Here is a 23,205-nt window from a genome sequence, read left to right as displayed (position 1 = left end):
GGTAGATCTTAGTGCTCGGCAGTGGACAATTATAGAAGAAGTGATACGAATCCTTGATGTGTTTGATAGAGCTACTTTTGTGGCCAGTTCAAGCCAAGTCACAATCTCTGAAATAATTCCTTTAGTCAACAGTACAATTCGTGCTTTGCAGAATTTCAAATCCACTATAGCTTCCATACAGGGATTCAGAAATGATTTGCTTGCATCAATGAAAAGGCGCTATCACTCTGTTGAGTCTGAAAAATTCTATGCTCTTGGTACTTTACTGGATCCCCGATTCAAGGGAACTGTGTTTATCATAAGAGAAAAACTTGAGGAAGCTAAATCCACACTGGCCATTGAGATTACAGATTCAGATCTAAGTATGCAAGGCAAGGACACTGATCAACATTCATCAGCACAACGACTAGGAGCAGATAACAGTCAAACATCACAAACTGAACAACAAGGAGGTCATAGCATGTGGAGTTATTATTCTCAATTGATGGTACCATCTTCCAGCAGCAGCGAGCATTCTCTATCTCCGGAGGAAGAAATAAATGCCTACTTAGCAGAACCACTGATTCAACCATCCTCTGATATTTTCAAGTACTGGAAAGAAAACAAAAAATATCAGAATTTGAGAACACTTTCTAAAAAGTTCTTAATTACACCTCCTTCCACTGTAATTTCAGAAAGATTATTCAGCACATCAGGCATCATAGTTGATAGGAAACGAAGTAGACTGGACCCAGAACGAGTTCGTATGCTGGTTTTCCTGAACAAAAATCTTCCTTGAACGAACGTTAGTAAATTGGGATATGGAGGAGGGTGCATTGTTTTAGCCTGAGGCCGGGATATGGAGTGTGCCATGTTTATATACGGGTTGCCTGTTGTCCTGTTGATCTTTCCTGCATCTCTTAATTACATACCAGTAGGTGCAAACATGATCTTTAAAATTCCTGCAAAACTTCAGTCTCAAGTAGATAGAAAATCCAACTGCCTGCTTCCTCAGGGCCTATGTCTAAAATTTAGTTGAGGTGGTATGGGAGTCTTTGCCGGGCACCGGGTGCAATTTGCATTTCAGTGATATTTTGAAATAGTTCCAGATGTTTGATGCTGGTTGAGATGATGCCATCATATGAGGTGCTATTGGCACACTCTGCCTGCAAGTGACATCAAGAAAAAAAAAATATATAAGTGAAGTCTTTAACCCTACATTTTGTATTGCTCCCTGTCACTGCTCTCTTCTTCTCAGGCCTGCAACCTCAATATAATGCCCCCTTAGTAGACTAGATACTGCCCCTCAGTATAGAACCCACTCTAGTAAGTAACACAGCAATATAAACCTCCCAGTCAAAACACATAAGATATACCCTGGTAGTTGAACAGGACCTGCACAGAAGAGGTGCATTTGCAATTCAAGTGCAGTAGTAAGCTATATCACTTGAATTTTGGTATAGGTAGCCTGTTATAGTAGCCTGTAGGTATAGTTGCCCCCAGGATAAGTAGCCAGGTATAGTAGGCCACACTATTAGGTAGCCTGGTATAGTTGCCCACAGAAGCATCACAGGCAGAGGATCAGCTGGACAGCCAGGCAACTGGTATTGATCAAGTAATGGCAGCCTCCATATACCTCTCATTTCAGTTCTCCTTAAATGGAACTTGTCACCTGGATTTTTTTGTGCATAGAGCTGAGGACATGAGTTGCTAGATGGCTGCTAGCACATCCGCAATACCCAGTCCCCATAGCTCTGTGTGCTTTTATTGCGTAAAAAAAATTATTTGATACATATGCAAATTAACCAGAGATGAGTCCTGTCCGTGAGATGAGTCCTGTCCGTGAGATGAGTCCTGTCCGTGAGATGAGTCCTGTCCGTGAGATGAGTCCTGTCCGTGAGATGAGTCCGGGACAGGACTCATCTCAGGTTAATTTGCATATGTATCAAAAAATCGTTTTTTTGACACAATAAAATACAAACACTCTTCAAAAGCCACTGAAAATCTTACGATCCGCTCAAGACAAGTTAAATCTGAAACCTCATCGTCTCATACAAGACGAACCAACTAGATGGAACTCTCAGCTTCACATGCTAGCTCGTCTCCAGGAACAAAAGCCAGCTGTTTTACTATCTGCTTCTGACCTAAATTTTCAGGTAGATCTTAGTGCTCGGCAGTGGACAATTAAGAAGTGATACGAATCCTTGATGTGTTTGATAGAGCTACTTTTGTGGCCAGTTCAAGCCAAGTCACAATCTCTGAAATAATTCCTTTAGTCAACAGTACAATTCGTGCTTTGCAGAATTTCAAATCCACTATAGCTTCCATACAGGGATTCAGAAATGATTTGCTTGCATCAATGAAAAGGCGCTATCACTCTGTTGAGTCTGAAAAATTCTATGCTCTTGGTACTTAACACAGTTCCCTTGAATCGGGGATCCAGTAATCAATAGAGAAAAACTTGAGGAAGCTAAATCCACACTGGACATTGAGATTACAGATTCAGATCTAAGTATGCAAGGCGAGGACACTGATCAACATTCATCAGCACAAGGACTAGGAGCAGATAACAGTCAAACATCACAAACTGAACAACAAGGAGGTCATAGCATGTGGAGTTATTCTCAATTGATGGTGGTACCATCTTCCAGCAGCAGCGAGCATTCTCTATCTCCGGAGGAAGAAATAAATGCCTACTTAGCAGAACCACTGATTCAACCATCCTCTGATATTTTCAAGTACTAGAAAGAAAACAAAAAATATCAGAATTTGAGAACACTCTCTAAAAAGTTCTTAATTACACCTCCTTCCACTGTAATTCCAGAAAGATTATTCAGCACATCAGGCATCATAGTTGATATAGGAAACGAAGTAGACTGGACCCAGAACGAGTTCGTATGCTGGTTTTCCTGAACAAAAATCTACCTTGAACGAACAACTTTAGTAAATTGGGATATGGAGGAGGGTGCATTGTTTTAGCCTGAGGCCGGGATATGGAGTGTGCCATGTTTATATACGGGTTGCCTGTTGTCCTGTTGATCTTTCCTGCATCTCTTAATTACATACCAGTAGGTGCAAACATGATCTTTAAAATTCCTGCAAAACTTCAGTCTCAAGTAGATAGAAAATCCAACTGCCTGCTTCCTCAGGGGCTATGTCTAAAATTTAGTTGAGGTGGTATGGGAGTCTTTGCCGGGCACCGGGTGCAATTTGCATTTCAGTGATATTTTGAAATAGTTCCAGATGTTTGATGCTGTTGAGATGATGCCATCATATGGGGTGCTATTGGCACACTCTGCCTGAAAGTGACATCAAGAAAAAAAAATATATAAGTGAAGTCTAAACATTTTGTATTGCTCCCTGTCACTGCTCTCTTCTTCTCAGGCCTGCTACCTCAATATAATGCCCCCTTAGTAGACTAGATACTGCCCCTCAGTATAGAACCCACTCTAGTAAGTAACACAGCAATATAAACCTCCCAGTCAAAACACATAAGATATACCCTGGTAGTTGAACAGGACCTGCACAGAAGAGGTGCATTTGCAATTCAAGTGCAGTAGTAAGCTATATCACTTGAATTTTGGTATAGGTAGCCTGTTATAGTAGCCTGTAGGTATAGTTGCCCCCAGGATAAGTAGCCAGGTATAGTAGGCCACACTATTAGGTAGCCTGGTATAGTTGCCCACAGAAGCATCACAGGCAGAGGATCAGCTGGACAGCCAGGCAACTGGTATTGATCAAGTAATGGCAGCCTCCATATACCTCTCATTTCAGTTCTCCTTAAATGGAACCTGTCACCTGGATTTTGTGCATAGAGCTGAGGACATGAGTTGCTAGATGGCCTCTAGCACATCCGCAATACCCAGTCGTCATAGCTCTGTGTGCTTTTATTGTGTAAAAAAAATGATTTGATACATATGCAAATTAAACAGAGATGAGTCCTGTCCGTGAGATGAGTCAGGGACAGGACTCATCTCAGGTTAATAATTTGCATATGTATGAAATCGTTTTTTTGACACAATAAAAGCACACAGAGCTATGGGGACTGGATATTGCAGATGTGCTAGCGGCCATTTAGCAACCCATATCCTCAGCTCTATGCACAAAATCCTGGTGACAGGTTCCCTTTAAGGTTACTTTCTTTCTGTGTTAACGAATACTTTGTTAAAAAAGTAAGGACTCTTTATTTTTTCATATTAAAAGAATATTGAGTTTGGATCAGTTTGTTTCTTACACCGTTCACACAATTCTTACGTAAAGGATTCGTAGGATTCGAGATTCGAAAGATTCGAAATATTCGAGAACCTTTTCAGATTCGGATTCGGATTCGGATTTGAAAAAAATTGGATTCGTCCCATCTCTACTTTTTATTATATATCTTTAAAATAAATGCCCCTTATTGGTGGCTGGATGCCATGCAGAGAGTGCAAGCCTCCAGCCGGCTACTATTATAGCATCCACCACACTTATGACATACAGACAATACAGACTTACAAGGAGGATTAGAAGGTCAATGGTTAGTATGGGAATTCTTTCCCTAGTACACACTTCTTCTAACCTTTGCCCAGGGGTCGCCCCTGATGGTGGGGTTCCCTGTCCGTGTACCTTCCCTCCTTTCCCTGTAACACCCTAACAGTGATAATGTAGTGTAAACAATTAACAAAAATATGATACTGCCACAACAGAGATGATTTGTTGTACAATGCAATGCTCCAAAGCGTTTCGCGCACTCAAGGGCTCCTCAGCGGGTCTCGGTTCCAGTAATACAGATAATATAGTAACACTTGTTACAGTGTCTATCTAGTGATACCACTTATTGCAGTGTCTAGGTAGATGATACGATCACCGTATATACATTATTCATTTGTCGTCTAAAAATGAATATTGCAGACGTCATAATTAACAATGGTACAATGGACATCAGCTGCGGGCTGGGTGTCGCGCTAGCTCCTGTTTTGATAGTAGGGGCTGCTGCCTGTAATCCAACGTATATCATAAAAAGCAAGTACTGGATGCAAGTAGAGATATATACAGAGAGACCCTTAACCGCCTCCGGACCGCCTAACGCAGGATTGCGTTCCGGAGGCGGTCATTTTGTTCCTCCTTGACGCGCCGGCGCGTCATCTCGCGAGACGCGAGATTACGCTCACAGCCGGCCCAAGCATGCGCATTGCGGGCCGGCAAAAGTTAAAGGAGTATTTCGTCACCAGCCTGCCAGCCAATGATCATCGCTGGCAGGCTGGTGATTTTCAAAAAATCGAATCGGAAGCCAGTTAACACATTATATTTATAAATATAATGTGTTAAATGGCTTCTGTGCTCCTCTGCTGCTCCTTTTCGTCGGTTGGTCCGAGCAGAGGCGCACACATCACTGTGAGTACACACCAAACACTACACATAGCCCCAGATCACCCCCCATCACCCCAATTAACCCCTTGATCACCCCTGTTAATCACTAGTGAAAGGGAAAAAAGTGATCAGTGTAAACTGTCTCTTTTTTTTCCACTAGTATTGACGGTTAGGTTTTAGGATAGTTTAGGCCCCTTTGTTAGGTAGTTAGCGTCGGTTAGCGCCCAGCCCACCGCACCGCAGTCACTGATTCACGTATCGCTAATCAGCATTGGTACTTTTATAGTATCTGGAAGTGATCAGAACTGATCACAGTCAGATCTATAATTGTATTAGTGTCACCTTAGCTCGTCCTCCACCCAAAACGCAGTGTTTGCCCGATCAGGCCTGATCGGTCACCCACACGTGCGTTCACCCACGCCCGCCCCGCCGCAGTGACAAAAATTTTTTTTTCTGATCACTGCACAATCACTTCACAAGCGCTGCGGCGATAAAAAAAATCAGTTTTGATATTTTTTATCAATCGCAGCGGCATCCGGTACTTCGCTAGCCTCCCATTTGTAAGACAGGCTTGCTTTTTTTCTTGGGTAGTCTCAGGGAATACCCCCTAAATTTAGTTGACCAAATGGCAAGTAAGGGGTATTCTTCTGAAGAGGCCTACAGGATTCTGACCCAGTCGGATGAGGAATGGGAACCCTCATCTGACGAATTCAGCGGGTCAGAATACGAACCTGTAGAAAGCAGTGGCAGTCTGACCCAAAGTTCGGACGATGAGGTTGAGGTCCCTGATACCACCAGGCGTACCCGGCCCCATGTTGCTAGACCACAGGTTGCGCAGGATCCGCTTCAAGGGCAGCAGAGTGGGGCTGGCGCTGTCGGATTACGTGGTGAGGCATACACCAGCAGCGCAGCCCATCCTGGACCTAGTACCAGCACTGCCGTAGAACATGGTGAAGTGGCGAGCACCAGAAGGGCAGTTGAAGCTGGTACTGTGGCAAGTTCATTAGTTCCCCCGTCGCAGCCACCGCACAGACAGGCCCGTAGAGCCCCTAGAATCCCTGAGGTGCTGGCAAACCCTGATTGGCAGCCCCCAACTTCAGCCGCACCAGTAGTTCCCCCTTTCACCGCCCAGTCTGGAGTTCGGGTTCAGACAGCTCAGATCGGATCGGCACTGGGGTTTTTTGAGCTGTTCTTGACTGCGCAGCTCTTGGACTTAGTCGTGGCAGAAACAAACCGGTATGCCACTCAATTTATAGCCGCCAACCCGGGAAGCTTTTATGCCCAGACTTTTCTAGGCCTTCTCCTCAACATGGGCCTGACAAAAAAGCATGAATTGCGGTCATATTGGTCCACGAACCCAATTCATCACATGCCCATGTTCTCTGCTGCCATGTCCAGGACATGATTTGAGACCATCCTGCGTTTCCTGCACTTTAGCGACAACAGCACCTCTCGTTCCAGAGGCCACCCAGCTTTTGACCGGCTCCACAAAATTCGGCCCCTCATAGACCACCTTAACACCAAATTTGAAGATTTGTATACCCCTGAGCAAAACATCTGCATAGACGAGTCCCTTATACATTTTACCGGGCACCTTGGCTTCAAACAATACATCCCAAGCAAGCGTGCCCGGTATGGGGTCAAATTGTATAAGCTCTGTGAAAGGGCCACAGGCTATACGCACAAATTTCGAGTCTATGAGGGTAAAGATCAGACCCTGGAGCCGGTCGGTTGCCCTGACTACCTGGGGAGCAGTGGGAAGACAGTCTGGGACTTGGTGTCACCCTTATTTGGCAAGGGGTACCATCTTTATGTGGACAATTTCTACACAAGTGTGCCCCTCTAAAGGCATTTGTTTCTAGAACAGATTGGCTGCTGTGGCACCGCGCGACCTAGTCGCCGGGGCTTCCCCCAACGGCTCGTTACCACCCATCTTTCAAGGGGGTAGAGGGCTGCCTTGTGTAATGAAGAACTGCTTGCGGTGAAATGGAGAGACAAGCGTGACGTTTACATGCTCTCCTCCATTCACGCAGACACGACAATCCAAATAGAACGAGCAACCAGTGTCATTGAAAAGCCCCTCTCAGTCCACGACTATAATTTGCTCATGGGAGGGGTGGACTTCAATGACCAGATGTTGGCTCCTTATGTAGTGTCCCGCCGCACCAGATGCTGGTATAAGAAGGTGTCTGTATATTTAATTCAATTGGCTCTGTACAATAATTTTGTTCTCTACAGTAAGGCTGGGAGAACAGGATCCTTCCTCAAATTTCAGGAAGAGATCATCGAGAACCTTCTGTATCCAGTAGGTTCCGTGGCCCCATCCACCAGTGTAGTGAGCCGTCTACACGAGCAAAATTTCCCCAATGTCGTTACTGGTACCTCAACCGATGAACGAGCTGCAGCACTGATGTGCATTCTGACAGAAGCATTACGCTGCTGTCAAATTACACAAAAGTCGGTGTATGCGGCGCTGCAAGACGAGATTTCTCCTCTGCAGTAAAAAAGATACGTTTGCCGAGGCTTATGAGCTGAGGGGCGGTGTTCATATGCTTTGGCAAACATTTTTTATAAAAAAATAAATAAATTCCGGCAATGATTTATTCATCCACATCGATTGATGTGAATGGAGAAATCGGGTTTGCCAGGGCATACGGGCTGAGTGGGTTTGAATGTTGGGCGGAGCTCCTATGTCCTGGCAGACGCCTTTCCCCTCCTTTTTTTTTTTTTGGCAGAGATTTTTTCATCCACATTGATCGATGCGAATGAAGAAATCTGTGCCGTTCATTTTTTCTTTCAGCCCAGAGGCTGAACGGAAAAAAAAAATCTCATTATCCGTATTTTCAATATAAGGAGAATAGCAGAAACTCCTAATGCTGGCCATACATGTAATGATTGCGGAGACCCTCAAATGCCAGGGCAGTACAAACACCCCACAAATGACCCCATTTTGGAAAGAAGACACCCCAAGGTATTCGCTGAGGGGCATATTGAGTCCATGAAAGATTGAACTTTTTGTCCCAACTTAGCGGAAAGGGAGACTTTGTGAGAAAAAAAATATATATATCAATTTCCGCTAACTTGTGCCAAAAAAAAAAACTTCTATGAACTCGCCATGCCCCTCATGGAATACCTTGGGGTGTCTTCTTTCCAAAAAGGGGTCACATGTGGGATATTTATACTGCCCTGGCATTTTAGGGGCCCTAAAGCGTGAGAAGAAGTCTGGAATCCAAATGTCTAAAAATGCCCTCCTAAAAGGAATTTGGGCCCCTTTGCTCACCTAGGCTGCAATAAAGTGTCACACATGTGGTATCGCCGTACTCAGGAGAAGTAGGACAATGTGTTTTGGGGTGTCTTTTTACATATACCCATGCTGGGTGAGAGAAATATCTCTCTAAAATGACAACTTTGTATAAAAAAATGGGAAAAGTTGACTTTTAGAGAGATATTTCTCTCACCCAGCATGGGTATATGTAAAAAGACACCCCAAAACACATTGCCCAACTTCTCCTGAGTACGGCGATACCACATGTGTGACACTTTTTTGCAGCCTAGGTGCTTCCCGCACTCATGACCATTTCTTGAACTGTCACTAATAAATTAAACAGAAGGTTTAGGGGCTTATTTCTCTTCACAGGGTGGTCTTTTTTTGTCCGGAAATTTCAATCCATTCCTATTATTGTCTATTTAAGCTATCCAAATCCATAACATCCATCTAGAATGTAATCCAATCCCACAGTCAGACCAGTTTATCCAGCTGTGGGGCTGGTGTACAGACCAAACCTACACTATTCAATAAAGCATGAGAAGGATAGTCTCTCGTTCAGGCCTAGGGGTGCTTGGTCTGAAACAAATGCGGTCACCCGGAGCAGGCAGTTCCGACAACAGCCGCCGGGAGCCTTCATCGGGCTGTTCTCGGAACTGCCTGCTCCCGGTGACCACATTTGTTTCAGACCGGCTCGTGGCTCAGGCACAGGTAGGGACTTACCTGTGCATCGCCGGACTTGTGATTTAAGATGGCAGCCCGCATGTGTTCGCGGGCGATCACGGCAAACTGGCCATCACTGGGTGAAGCAGTAGAGCACATATAGTACAGGTAAAGTGCAGTACAGTGCATGTAGCATAGGTAGAGAGCAGTACAGTACATGAAGAATAGGTAGAGAGCAGTACAATACATGTAGTACTGGTAGAAAGCAGTAAGGTACATGTAGTACAGGTAGAGAGCAGTACAGTACATGTAGTACAGGTAGAGAGCAGTACAGTACAAGTAGAACAGGTAGAGAGCAGTACAGTACATGTAGTACTGGTAGAAAGCAGTAAGGTACATGTAGTACAGGTAGAGAGCAGTACAGTAAATTTACTACAGTAGAGAGCAGTACAGTACATGTGCAGTACGCAGCCCTGCAGGGTGAGTGAGTGGCAGGTAACGGTTACTAGGCAGAACGAGGGTTGCTCTTGGTACTCACAGTTCATAGAAGACCCTGGGTAGGCGTACAGCAGTGATGGAGAGGCTGGCACATGAATCCTCTGGGGCACTCTCTGTGTATAGGGACCAGGCCGGTGGAAGGTGAGGTGCCCTGGGTGTTGCAGGTTTAGGTTTGTGACGCCAGTGCCGGTAACGGTGGCGCAACGATTTATTATAGTAATAATGGAGGAACACACGTTGCAGTGAACCAAAACTTCCTTTTACTGGAACAGTTAACTATTTACAGTCTTTGATCAGTTCCACATGTAACAAGGTGGTGACAGGCAGGCTTCACATGAAATGGCAGGCACAATGTTCTTGCAAGATACTCAGAGGGTTAAACACTTACAGATCAGGCTGCACTTTTCCTCAGAATCCTGTCTGTCTTTATCCCAAGGCCCGTATGCCCTATTGCTGGCTTTATCCTTGGTTAGGGAAACTTCCTCAGGTATATATCTCCTCGCTTTAAATAAATCATTCTGCCCTTCAGCTCTCTGTTTGGCTGGAAGAATAGCTCTGCTCTGTACTCTTGTAGGAACTGCAGTTCTCAGGAGGCAGCTTCTTCTCCTGGTGGCAAGCTAGGAGCCTGGGCTATCTAGCTGCATGTCAGAACCTGGCCTTCAGCTCCTCTCAGGCTAAAGTGCACACTCTGAACTCCCTCTCTCTGTCTGGGCCTAACTATATATACTAGGGGGTTCCCTAGCTCCCTCTACTGTCTAGGAGGAGAAATGACACCCCTAATAGGCCTAGTACAGGAGATAATATAAATAACATGACAAATTACATTAAAATGCCATATAAAATACAATGACCATGTTCCACAGGGGGTGGAGAACAACGTGACCCAATTGACCTGTCACGGATGGTGTTGCAGAAAACAAGAAATAAAGATCCGACTGACTTGATCCCAAACTAAGGAACATATGGGTGAGCCCTATAAAAGCCCTAGAGCTCTCCCTGACTGCTCAGCCCATGCAAAGATCTTTATGATAGAAAATTGCATGTCCACGTACCTAGACTGAGTGACACCTGAAAACCCTATAATAGTGAGGGGACATGACCACCGGCTCCCTGCACTTAATACGGAGGGAGTCAGGGTCACCTAGAATCAAGCCAACAGGAAAACACAAATAAAGGAATAGACTTATCTGAGGAACCAGCAGTTGCAGCATCTAGCAGTGAGCACAATCCAGGAAGTAGTATAAACTGCAAAGTGAGGCAGTATGGGAGGGGATATAAAGGGAGGCAATCACTGCTAATAGATGACAGCTGGGAGAGGGAGAAGAGATGACAAAGCGAAACCAAAACAAAAGAGCATCATGCAAGAGGTACTGAAGAACGTCTGTCAGAGCTTCTCAGAGATCTGGTGGTGACAGTACCCCTCCCTCTACGAGTGGACTCCGGACACTCAGAGCCCACCTTCTCAGGATTGGACCTATGAAACGCCCTGATAAGACGAGTGGCCTTAATGTCCACCACTGGGACCCACATCCTCTCCTCAGGACCATAACCCTCCCAATGAACGAGGTACTGAAGAGAACCACGGATAATATGAGAATCCACAATCCTAGAGACCTGAAATTCAAGATTACCATCAACCACAATCGAAGGTGGAGGCAAAGAGGAGGGTACAGTGGGTTGGACATAAGGTTTTAATAGGGACTTGTGAAAAACATTATGGATCTTCCAAGTCTGAGGAAGATCAAGATGGAAAGCAACGGGATTAATGACGGACAAGATCTTGTAAGGCCCAATAAACTTAGGACCCAACTTCCAGGAGGGAACCTTCAATTTGATATTCTTAGTAGACAACCACACCAGATCACCAACATTCAGGTCCGGACCAGGCACACGTCTCTTATCCGCCACACGCTTATATCTCTCACTCATGCTCTTTAGATTATCCTAAATCTTTTGCCAAATAGATCACAAAGACGAAGAATCTCTCCTCATCATGTAAACCAGAAGACCCCTCTCCAGAGAATGTCCCAAACTGCGGATGAAACCCATATGCACCAAAAAATGGTGACTTATTAGAGGACTCCTGACGACGATTATTTAAAGCAAACTCAGCAAGGGACAAAAAAAGAACACCAATCCTCCTGATTCTCCGTCACAAAACAGCGCAGATATGTCTCCAGATTCTGATTGACGCGCTCTGTCTGGCCATTCGACTGCGGGTGGAAAGCAGAAGAGATGACAAAGCGAAACCAAAACAAAAGAGCATCATGCAAGAGGTACTGAAGAACGTCTGTCAGAGCTTCTCAGAGATCTGGCGGTGACATGACCCTTGTGTAGTGCCCACATTTACATAGTGGGACACTACATACCCCGTTGCTTTGATGTTGCCCGTCCTCGGCGCAACACAAGGTGCCCGCCCAGCTGGAAACTGCAACCTGAAAGACAAAAAATAAAATGGAGGCACACACATCTACATTTGCAATACAAATATCAGGCAGCTCCGCTGGCAAAGGAACAAGTGCGGTGAAAAGGGGCATCGTTCTCTTCACTCAGGATAGTATAGGGAACAGGGGCGCTGACCTGGTACAGCGTATCAGGGATAACCAGGATAGTCCATAGTAAAATACAATAGTCCCATAAAACAGAATCTCAGAGGCCCACAAGCACTGTGGTCATCTCTGGGCACATTTCTTTAAGTTTTAATATTGCACATAAAAGTCACAGCACAAAAAGTCCACATAGTGCTGTAATATCCCTATTCAACCTGAAAAGGGGGTTAAAAGGGTAAAGTGCAAAAATAACAGGCACAACTTGGTTTGGCACTTTAAAGCAGGCAGGATGTCCTGGTGGAAGTATGGCAGTAAAGAGCACTTGGTATACTCAGTGGTTTTCAACTACCACTGGGTCGTGGGTAACTGGCAGCAGCTCATAGGGCCAAAACAAAGGCGCTGACTGCTGTCCTGAAACAGTTAAGTTCACTGTGAGGGTCCATCAGCAAAACAAACATGGCCTAGCAGGCCAACTTACAGATAGGTATCTAGTTCACACTGGTCATCAGTGGGGGCACATCCTGGCCTGTAACGAGGATCCATGCATGGCTGGGCCCACAAAATAGTATTTGCAGGCAATTGAAGCATAAATGGGCCTGTCACTGGTATAGGCTCTGTAAGCCTGATGGTTACCGGTGCAGGAGGCACCATAGGTCTGGGTGGCGCTGGCTTCAAGCGACAGACCCGACTCCTTGAATAGCAGAGTTTCTCAGGTAATGCAGCGGCGGGCACAGCTATGGAGGTTGCCGAGCTGGTGGGGACAGGAACTCTGACTGCAGGCTCGGGGACATTGGAGTTCATTGGGGGAACACAAGCATCCGGTGGTATCGGTGCCGCTCTGGACGTGACAAGCTGGCGCAGGCCATGAAGGTGGATCTCTAACCTTGCAATTTGATCCTCCAGTCTCTCGGGCGCTGCTTCACTGCAGGTCTCTGGCACTGTTGCAGCAGGCTCAGGTGCGGGGTCGCAACTTTTCTCCCGTCACAGGGCATCAAGGGCTTCCTAGAACCTTTTCACGTTCTCCATCTCTGCCTGTGTCTTTTCCCTGCGGGGCAACTCAGATGAGGGGCAGGGACTCACCCACTTTTCAAGCACTGTAGGCTGCCAGAAGACATTGGGGCCGGTGAAGGAACCCCTCTCCTGGTATGTATTGTGCGCCGGCTCCATCGGGCGCTCAGGTTCACGGTCCGGACTGGTGGGCTCATCGGGCTCCTCCCAATCTCCTGGTCCCGGCTTGGGACGGGCTACAGCCGTGGCTCTCAGGCCCTCAGCGGGGGTGAACTCCACCTCTTCTCCTTCACGGAGGTTGTGTAGATGCTCCGGCAGGTAGCTGCGCTTGACAAACCTCTGGTTTACAAAAAGGTCTCGGCCGGTGGAATAGTCCTTAATAAAGCTGAACCCCCAGCTCTTGTCAAATGCCACCATTACCCCCATCCTCCTTTCCAGGCGGGGTTGAGTGTTTGTATGGCGCTCATAGACCGTTTTCGCAAGTTCCTCGAAATATATATTTTTTGGGGTAGTCTTTTCTACGGCCACGGCTCGTATCTCGGCCATCAGTGTAGACCATTGCGCACTGGGCCGCGCAAGTTCCTTCCATGAGCCAAGGCACGGCTCAGGCTGCAACCGCGGTGGAAGGCAGGGTGGTCTCTCCGTTCCCGGAGTATAGGCCGGTGGGGCTTCTTCCTTCTCCAACATGGTAGGTTCCATAATCTGGACGGCAGGTGAAGCCATTAAATCAGAGCAATCCTCACTCTTCAGCATGCTCGACCCTTCTCCGGAGAGCAACAGGGCGGCACGCAGTACTTCGCTCAAGACCTCCCACTGCTCCGGGAGGCCACCCCCTAGGTACTCCAACATGAGGGAGGCGGAGTCCATGGCAGACATGCAAAGTACAAGATAAGGCGGTGGCGCGGACATCCTGTCTTTCCCCCTTTTTAGCAGACTGCGCCAAATTCTTCCCGCCAATACAATACAGGGATGGCGCAGCAATTATTTCAGTCAGCTTAGGCGGCCATCTTTAAGTACAATGCTGTCCATTCACTGACAGCAAGCGGTGACTTAAGAAGCGGCAAACAGTCCACAACAATACAATTTTCACACCGCGGTTTTCACAGTTCTTTGGCCCAACAATTTTCAAAAAAACGGATAGGGCTTTATCACTTTATGGGCAATAACGGCACACAGTTTAGATTCCACAATGGCGTAGGAATAATCGTATCCTGTTCGTGATGCCAAAATATGCAGTACGCAGCCCTGCAGGGTGAGTGAGTGGCAGGTCACGGTTGATAGGCAGAACGAGGGTTGCTCTTGGTACTCACAGTTCATAAAAGACCCTGGGTAGGCATACAGCAGTGATGGAGAGGCTGGCACATGAATCCTCTGTGGCACTCTCTGTGTACAGGGACCAGGCCGGTGGTAGGTGAGGTGCCCTGGGTGTTGCAGGTTTAATGAGCCGGTGGCAAGATCCCTTTAAGTTCGTGACGCCAGTGCCGGTAACGGTGGCACACCGATTTATTATAGTAATAATAGAGGAACACACGTTGCAGTGAACCAAAACTTCCTTTTACTGGAACAGTTAACTATTTACAGTCTTTGATCAGTTCCACATGTAACAAGGTGGTGACAGGCAGGCTTCACATGAAATTGCAGGCACAATGTTCTTGCAAGATACTCAGAGGGTTAAACACTTACAGATCAGGCTGCAATTTTCCTCAGAATCCTGTCTGTCTTTATCCCAAGGCCCGTATGCCCTATTGCTGGCTTTATCCTTGGTTAGGGAAACTTCCTCAGGTATATATCTCCTTGCTTTAAATAAATCCTTCTGCCCTTCAGCTCTCTGTTTGGCTGGAACAATAGCTCTGCTCTGTACTCTTGTAGGAACTGCAGTTCTTAGGAGGCAGCTTCTTCTCCTGGTGGCAAGCTAGGAGCATGGGCTATCTAGCTGCATGTCAGAACCTGGCCTTCAGCTCCTCTCAGGCTAAAGTGCACACTTTGAACTCCCTCTCTCTGTCTGGGCCTAACTATATATACTAGGGGGTTCCCTAGCTCCCTCTACTGTCTAGGAGGAGAAATTACACCCCTAATAGGCCTGGTACAGGAGATAATATAAATAACATGACAAATTACATTAAAATGCCATATAAAATACAATGACCATGTTCCACAGGAGGTGGAGAACAACGTGACCCAATTGACCCTTGTGTAGTGCCCACATTTACATAGTGGGACACTACACATGTAGTACAGGTAGAGAGCAGCCCAGTACATGCAGTACATGTAGAGAGCAGTACAGTACATGTAGTACAGGTAGAGAGCAGCCCAGTACATGCAGTACATGTAGAGAGCAGTACAGTACATGTAGTACAGGTAGAGAGCAGTACAGTACATGTAGTACAGGTAGAGAGCAGTACAGTACATGTAGTACAGGTAGAGAGCAGTACAGTACATGTAGTACAGGTAGAGAGCAGTACAGTACATGTAGTACAGGTAGAGAGCAGTACAGTACATGTAGTGCAGGTAGAGAGCAGTGCAGTACATGTAGTATAGGTAGAGAGCAGTACAGTACATGTAGTACAGGTAGAGAGCAGTACAGCACATGTAGTACAGGTAGAGAGCAGTACAGTACATGTAGTATAGGTAGAGAGCAGTACAGTACATGTAGTACAGGTAGAGAGCAGTACAGCACATGTAGTACAGGTATAGAGCAGTACAGTACATGTAGTACAGGTAGAGAGCAGTGCAGTACATGTAGTATAGGTAGAGAGCAGTACAGTACATGTAGTACAGGTAGAGAGCAGTACAGCACATGTAGTACAGGTATAGAGCAGTACAGTACATGTAGTACAGGTAGAGAGCAGTACAGTACATGTGGTACAGGTTAGTCTACATGCACATGACCACTTCAATGAGTCCACAAAAGATGCGGACAGCACTCCGTCTGTTGCTCCGTTCCTTGGTCCCCCAAAAAATATAACCTGTCCTATTCTTGTCCGTTTTGCGGACAAGAAGAGGCAGTTATATTAATGGTTGTCTGTGCCGTTCCGCAAATTGCGGAACACACACGGACACCATCCGTGTTTTGCGGATCCGCAATTTGCGGAATGCAAAACACACCACATTCGTGTGCATGTAGCCTTAGACTACATGCACGCGAACGTTGTTTGTTTCCGTGTCCGTTCCGTTTTTTTTGTGGATAGGATGGGGACCCATTCATTTCAACGGGTTGGCAAAAAATGCGGACAGCACACTGTCTGCTGTCCGCATCAGCATGTCCGTTCCGCAGCCCCGCAAAAAAAATAGAACATGTCCTATTCTTCAAAGAAAAAATGTGGGGATTCAGTCAGCACAACCCTGTATGCAGGTGCACATCGCTATGGCGAAATACATATACAAACGCAAAATACAAATGCAATAGCATAGAGGCAGGGCAGAGTGCTGGTTGCAGAGTGCTATTGCATTTGTATTTTGCGTTTGTACATGTCCTATTCTTGTTTGTTTTAGGCATTCTTACAATGGATCCACCCAAAAAAACGAATGGCATACGGATGTCATCAGTTCTTTTTTGCGGATCCGTAATTTGCGAACCGCAAAACACATACAGTAGGTGTTTGTGAGATTGTGCTTTCAGCACGACAGCGTCGCGCTGATACTCGGCGACGTGGTGCCGAGATCTCGCACTCACTGGGATAGCGACAGCACATCCCAGCAAGCGCGTCATAGAAGAGGCGGGAGATCCGACTTGGATTCCCGCCAATTCTACACGTGTGCGGCGTTTGTTATGAATCCTGAGGGGGAAGTCCCCGCCGGATTTTAAATAAAAATCCGGCCTGGGTCCCGCCCTCAGGAGCATACCGGGCCCTTAGGTCTGTTATGGGTTGTAAGGAGAGCCCCCCCTACGCCGAAAAAAACGGCGTAGGGGGTCCCCCTACAATCCATACCAGACCCGTATCCAAAGCACGCTACCCGGCCAGCCAGGAAGGGAGTGGGGACGAGCGAGCGCCCCCCCCCCCTCCTGAGCCGTACCAGGCTGCATGCCCTCAACATGGGGGGTTGGGTGCTCTGGGGCAGGGGGCGCACTGCGGCCCCCCCACCTCAGAGCACCCTGTCCCCATGTTGATGAGGACAGGGCCCCTTCCCGACAACCCTGGCCGTTGGTTGTCGGGGTATGCGGGCGGGAGGCTTAACGGAATCTGGGAGCCCCCTTTAATAAGGGGGGCCCCCAGATACCGGCCCCCCACCCTAAGTGAATGAGTATGGGGTACATCGTACCCCTACCCATTCACCTGCAAGAAAAGTGGTAAAAACACAAATAAACCACACAGTGTATTAAAATATTTTATTTTTCTGCTCCGGAGGCCGCCCCCTGTCTTCTTTATTAGCTCTTTTACCAGGGGGGGCTCTTCTTCTTCCGATATCCCGACGGGTCTTCTCCGCTATCCGGGGGGGTCTTCTCAACTCTCCGGGGTTCTCCTTCTGTCTTCTCCTTCTGTCTTGTTGTCTCCTTCTGTCTTCTGTCTCCGGGGGGGGCTCTTCTTCTTCCGATATCCCGACGGGTCTTCTCCGCTATCCGGGGGGGTCTTCTCAACTCTTCGGGGTTCTCCTTCTGTCTTCTCCTTCTGTTCTTCTTCTGTCTTCTCCTTCCTTCTTGTTGTCTCGGCGCACCCCGATTCTTCTCTCTGTTGTTGACTCGGCGCACCCCGGTTCTTCATCTCGCGAGACGAAGAATCGGGGTGCGCCGAGTCTCGCGAGACGAAGAACCGGGGTGCGCCGAGTCAACAACAGAGAGAAGAATCGGGGTGCGCCGAGTCTCGCGAGACGAAGAACCGGGGTGCGCCGAGACAACAAGAAGGAAGGAGAAGACAGAAGAAGAACAGAAGGAGAAGACAGAAGGAGAACCCCGAAGAGTTGAGAAGACCCCCCCGGATAGCGGAGAAGACCCGTCGGGATATCGGAAGAAGAAGAGCCCCCCCCGGAGACAGAAGACAGAAGGAGACAACAAGACAGAAGGAGAAGACAGAAGGAGAACCCCGGAGAGTTGAGAAGACCCCCCCGGATAGCGGAGAAGACCCGTCGGGATATCGGAAGAAGAAGAGCCCCCCCTGGTAAAAGAGCTAATAAAGAAGACAGGGGGCGGCCTCCGGAGCAGAAAAATAAAATATTTTAATACACTGTGTGGTTTATTTGTGTTTTTACCACTTTTCTTGCAGGTGAATGGGTAGGGGTACGATGTACCCCATACTCATTCACTTAGGGTGGGGGGCCGGTATCTGGGGGCCCCCCTTATTAAAGGGGGCTCCCAGATTCCGTTAAGCCTCCCGCCCGCATACCCCGACAACCAACGGCCAGGGTTGTCGGGAAGGGGCCCTGTCCTCATCAACATGGGGACAGGGTGCTCTGAGGTGGGGGGGGCCGCAGATACCTTTGGATACGGGTCTGGTATGGATTGTAGGGGGACCCCCTACGCCGTTTTTTTCGGCGTAGGGGGGGCTCTCCTTACAACCCATAACAGACCTAAGGGCCCGGTATGCTCCTGAGGGCGGGACCCAGGCCGGATTTTTATTTAAAATCCGGCGGGGACTTCCCCCTCAGGATTCATAACAAACGCCGCACACGTGTAGAATTGGCGGGAATCCAAGTCGGATCTCCCGCCTCTTCTATGACGCGCTTGCTCTCCATCGCGGCAAGCCAGCTCGGCGCTGGCTCCCGCGATGGGGCTCGTATGTGCTCAATCTCGCCGAGAAATACGGCGAGATTGACACAAAATCGGGTTCACCTACTGTACGGTCGTGTGCATGTAGCCTTACTTTGTTTTGTTGGATGGTGGTTATAAAGGCGCTGACAAACTAAAAGAAACAAAAGTCAACCAGACATCAAAGAGTGAAAAAATACACCTTTGAGTGATACATTGGATCATTGAAAAAAAAATTAAAATTATATATACAGTTTTTTGTTGTTGTTGCATTTAGCAGAAGCAGAATATAAGAAACATAACATGTAATATATCGTACTAGTGGAAAGGAGCATCTTGCTTACCTTCCTACAACCTGTCGCTTCCTCTCTCTGCCTGCAGGCTATCTGCAAATGTCCTATCAGAGACTCCTCACTCAGTTGTGGGAAAAAAAGGGATGTAGATCTCTGGTGGAGAGCAGTGCAGTACATCAATGGCGTGCTTAGGTTGTTGGGCACCCGGGGCGGGTCCTTTATCTGACACCCCACCTCCAATACTTAAAAAAAAACGTAGCCCCTCACAGTAGTATTGCCCTCATTGTACAACCTTCACAGTAGTTTTCTACAGATGTGTGCCCCCTAACAGTAGTTATGCCCACATTGTGCCCCCTTAACCACCTCCGGACCGCCTAACGCAGATTCGCGTTCCGGAGGTGGCAGCCCTGCGCTCCCATTTTTTTATACAAAGTTGGCATTTGACCAAGATATTTATCTCACCCAGCATGGGTATATGTAAAATGACACCTCAAAACACATTCCCCAACTTCTACTGAATACGGAGATACCAGATGTGTGACACTTTTTTGCAGCCTAGGTGGGCAAAGGGGCCCATATTCCAAAGAGCACCTTTCGGATTTCACTCGTCATTTTTTAAAGAATTTGATTTCAAACTCCTTACCACACATTTGGGCCCCTAGAATGCCAGGGCAGTATAACTACCCCACAAGTGACCCCATTTTGGAAAGAAGAGACCCCAAGGTATTCGCTGATGGGCATAGTGAGTTCATGGAAGTTTTTATTTTTTGTCACAAGTTAGTGGAATATGAGACTTTGTATGAAAAAAAAAAAAAATAAAAAATCAGCATTTTCCACTAACTTGTGACAAAAAATAAAAAATTCTAGGAACTCGCCATGCCCCTCACGGAATACCTTGGGGTGTCTTCTTTCCAAAATGGGGTCACTTGTGGGGTAGTTATACTGCCCTGGCATTCTAGGGGCCCAAATGTGTGGTAAGGAGTTTGAAATCAAATTCTGTAAAAAATGACCTGTGAAATCCGAAAGGTGCTCTTTGGAATATGGGCCCCTTTGCCCACCTAGGCTGCAAAAAAGTGTCACACATCTGGTATCTCTGTATTCAGGAGAAGTTGAGGAATGTGTTTTGGGGTGTCTTTTTACATATACCCATGCTGGGTGAGATAAATATCTTGGTCAAATGTCAACTTTGTATAAAAAAAATGGGAAAAGTTGTCTTTTGCCAAGATATTTCTCTCACCCAGCATGGGTATATGTAAAATGACACCCCAAAACACATTCCCCACCTTCTCCTGAGTACGGAGATACCAGATGTGTGACACTTTTTTGCAGCCTAGGTGGGCAAAGGGGCCCATATTCCAAAGAGCACCTTTCGGATTTCACAGGTCATTTTTTTACAGAATTTGATTTCAAACTCCTTACCACACATTTGGGCCCCTAGAATGCCAGGGCAGTATAACTACCCCACAAGTGACCCCATTTTGGAAAGAAGAGACCCCAAGGTATTTCGTGATGGGCATAGTGAGTTCATAGAACTTTTTATTTTTTGTCACAAGTTAGTGGAATATGAGACTTTGTAAGAAAAAAAAAAAAAAAAATCATAATTTTCCGCTAACTTGTGACAAAAAATAAAAAGTTCTATGAACTCACTATGCCCATCAGCGAATACCTTAGGGTGTGTACTTTCCGAAATGGGGTCATTTGTGGGGTGTTTGTACTGTCTGGCCATTGTAGAACCTCAGGAAACATGACAGGTGCTCAGAAAGTCAGAGCAGCTTCAAAAAGCGGAAATTCACATTTTTGTACCATAGTTTGTAAACGCTATAACTTTTACCCAAACCATTTTTTTTTTACCCAAACATTTTTTTTTATCAAAGACATGTAGAACAATAAATTTAGAGCAAAATTTATATATGGATGTCGTTTTTTTTGCAAAATTTTACAACTGAAAGTGAAAAATGTCATTTTTTTGAAAAAAAATCGTTAAATTTCGATTAATAACAAAAAAAGTAAAAATGTCAGCAGCAATGAAATACCACCAAATGAAAGCTCTATTAGTGAGAAGAAAAGGAGGTAAAATTTATTTGGGTGGTAAGTTGCATGACCGAGCAATAAACGGTGAAAGTAGTGTAGGTCAGAAGTGTAAAAAGTGGCCTGGTCTTTCAGGGTGTTTAAGCACTGGGGGCTGAGGTGGTTAAAGTATTTATCCCTTCATTGTGCCCCTTTCACAGTAGTAATGCCCTATCCGTGCCCATTCACAGTTGTAATGCCCTATTTGTGCCCCCTTCATAGTAATAATCCCCATTGTGCCCCCTTCATAGTAATAATCCCCATTGTGCCTCCTTCACAGTAATAATGCCCATTGTGCCCACTTCACAGTAATAATGCCCATTTTCTCCCCTTAATAGTAGAAATGCCCATTGTTCCCCTTCACAGTAATAATGCCCATTGTACCCCTTCACAGTAATAATGCCCTCTGTGCCCCCTTAATAGTGGTAATTCCCATTGTGCCCCCTACATTGTAGAAATGCCCATTGTGCCCCTTCACATTAGCAATGCCCATTGTGTCCCCTCCAGAGTAGAAATGCCCATTGTGCCCCCTCCATAGTAGAAATGCCCATTGTGCCCCCTTCACATTAGCAATGCCCTCTGTGCCCCCCCAGAGTAGAAATGCCCATTGTGTCCCCCCCCCAGAGTAGACTTGCCCATTGTGCCCCCTCCAGAATAGAAATGTCCGTTGTGCCCCCTTCACATTTGCAATGCTCACTGTGCCTCCTCCAGAGTAGAAATGCCCATTGTGTCCCCTCCAGAGTAGAAATGCTCATTGTGCCCCCTCTTGTTAAAAAAACAAAACACACAGTAACTCCTCACCTTTGTGCCCCCTTCATAGTAATAATCCCTATTGTCCCCCGCTCATAGTAATAATCCCCATTATGCCTCCTTCACAGTAATAATTCCCATTGTGCCCCTCTCATAGTAACAATACCCACCCCCACATAATAGTAGTAATGCCCATTGTGCCCCTTCACAGTAATAATGCCCTCTGTGCCCCTTCATAGTAGTAATGCCCATTGTGCCCCCTCAATAGTAGAAATGCCCATTGTGCCCCCTTCATGTTAGCAAAGCCCATTGTGCCCCCTCCAGAGTAGAAATGCCCATTGTGCCCATTTCACATTAGCAATGCCCATTGTGCCCCCTCCAGAGTAGAAATGCCCATTGTGCCCCCTCCAGAGTAGAAATGCCCATTGTGCCCCCTTCACATTAGCAATGCCCTCTGTGCCCCCTCCAGAGTAGAAATATCCATTGAGCCCCCTCCATAGTAGAAATTCCCATTGTGGCCCCTTCACATTAGCAATGCCCTCTGTGCCCCCTCCAGAGTAGAGTTGACCATTGTGCCCCCTCCAGAATAGAAATGTCTATTGTGCCCTCTTCACATTAGCAAAGCCCACTTTGCCTACATGTAGTACAGGTAAAGAGCAGTATAGTACATGTAGTACAGGTAGAGAGCAGTATAGTATATGTAGTACAGGTAGAGAGCAGTATAGTATGTGTAGTACAGGTAGAGAGCAGTATAGTACATGTAGTACAGGTAGAGAGCATTACAGTACATGTAGTACAGGTAGAGAGCAGTACAGTACATGTACTACAGGAAGAGAGCAGTACATGTAGTACAGGTAGAGAGCAGTACAGTACATGTAGTACAGGTAGAGAGCAGTACAGTACATGTACTACAGGAAGAGAGCAGTACATGTAGTACAGGTAGAGAGCAGTACAGTACATGTAGTACAGGTAGAGAGCAGTACAGTACATGTAGTACAGGTAGAGAGCAGTACAGCACATGTAGTACAGGTAGAGAGCAGTACACTACATGTAGTACAGGGAGAGAGCAGTACAGTACATGTAGTACAGGTAGAGAGCAGCACA

The 23,205-nt window shown here is 46.6% G+C and overlaps 2 protein-coding genes across 11 annotated transcripts in view; both read left to right on the top strand.

Moving 5' to 3' along the window:
• The window catches only part of LOC121003989 (cilia- and flagella-associated protein 251-like), a 280,786-nt gene that overhangs the window by 191,163 nt on the left and 66,418 nt on the right, over positions 1–23,205 (top strand). The gene's annotated exons all lie outside the window — the stretch shown is intronic.
• LOC121003987 (killer cell lectin-like receptor subfamily B member 1B allele B) overlaps positions 1–23,205 on the top strand; it is a 132,266-nt gene that overhangs the window by 85,068 nt on the left and 23,993 nt on the right. The window lies entirely within an intron of this gene.

This window comes from Bufo bufo, chromosome 6 (assembly GCF_905171765.1).
Source record: "Bufo bufo chromosome 6, aBufBuf1.1, whole genome shotgun sequence".
In the NCBI taxonomy this organism is placed as follows: Eukaryota; Metazoa; Chordata; class Amphibia; order Anura; family Bufonidae; genus Bufo; species Bufo bufo.
This window is presented reverse-complemented; position numbering and strand designations above follow the sequence as displayed.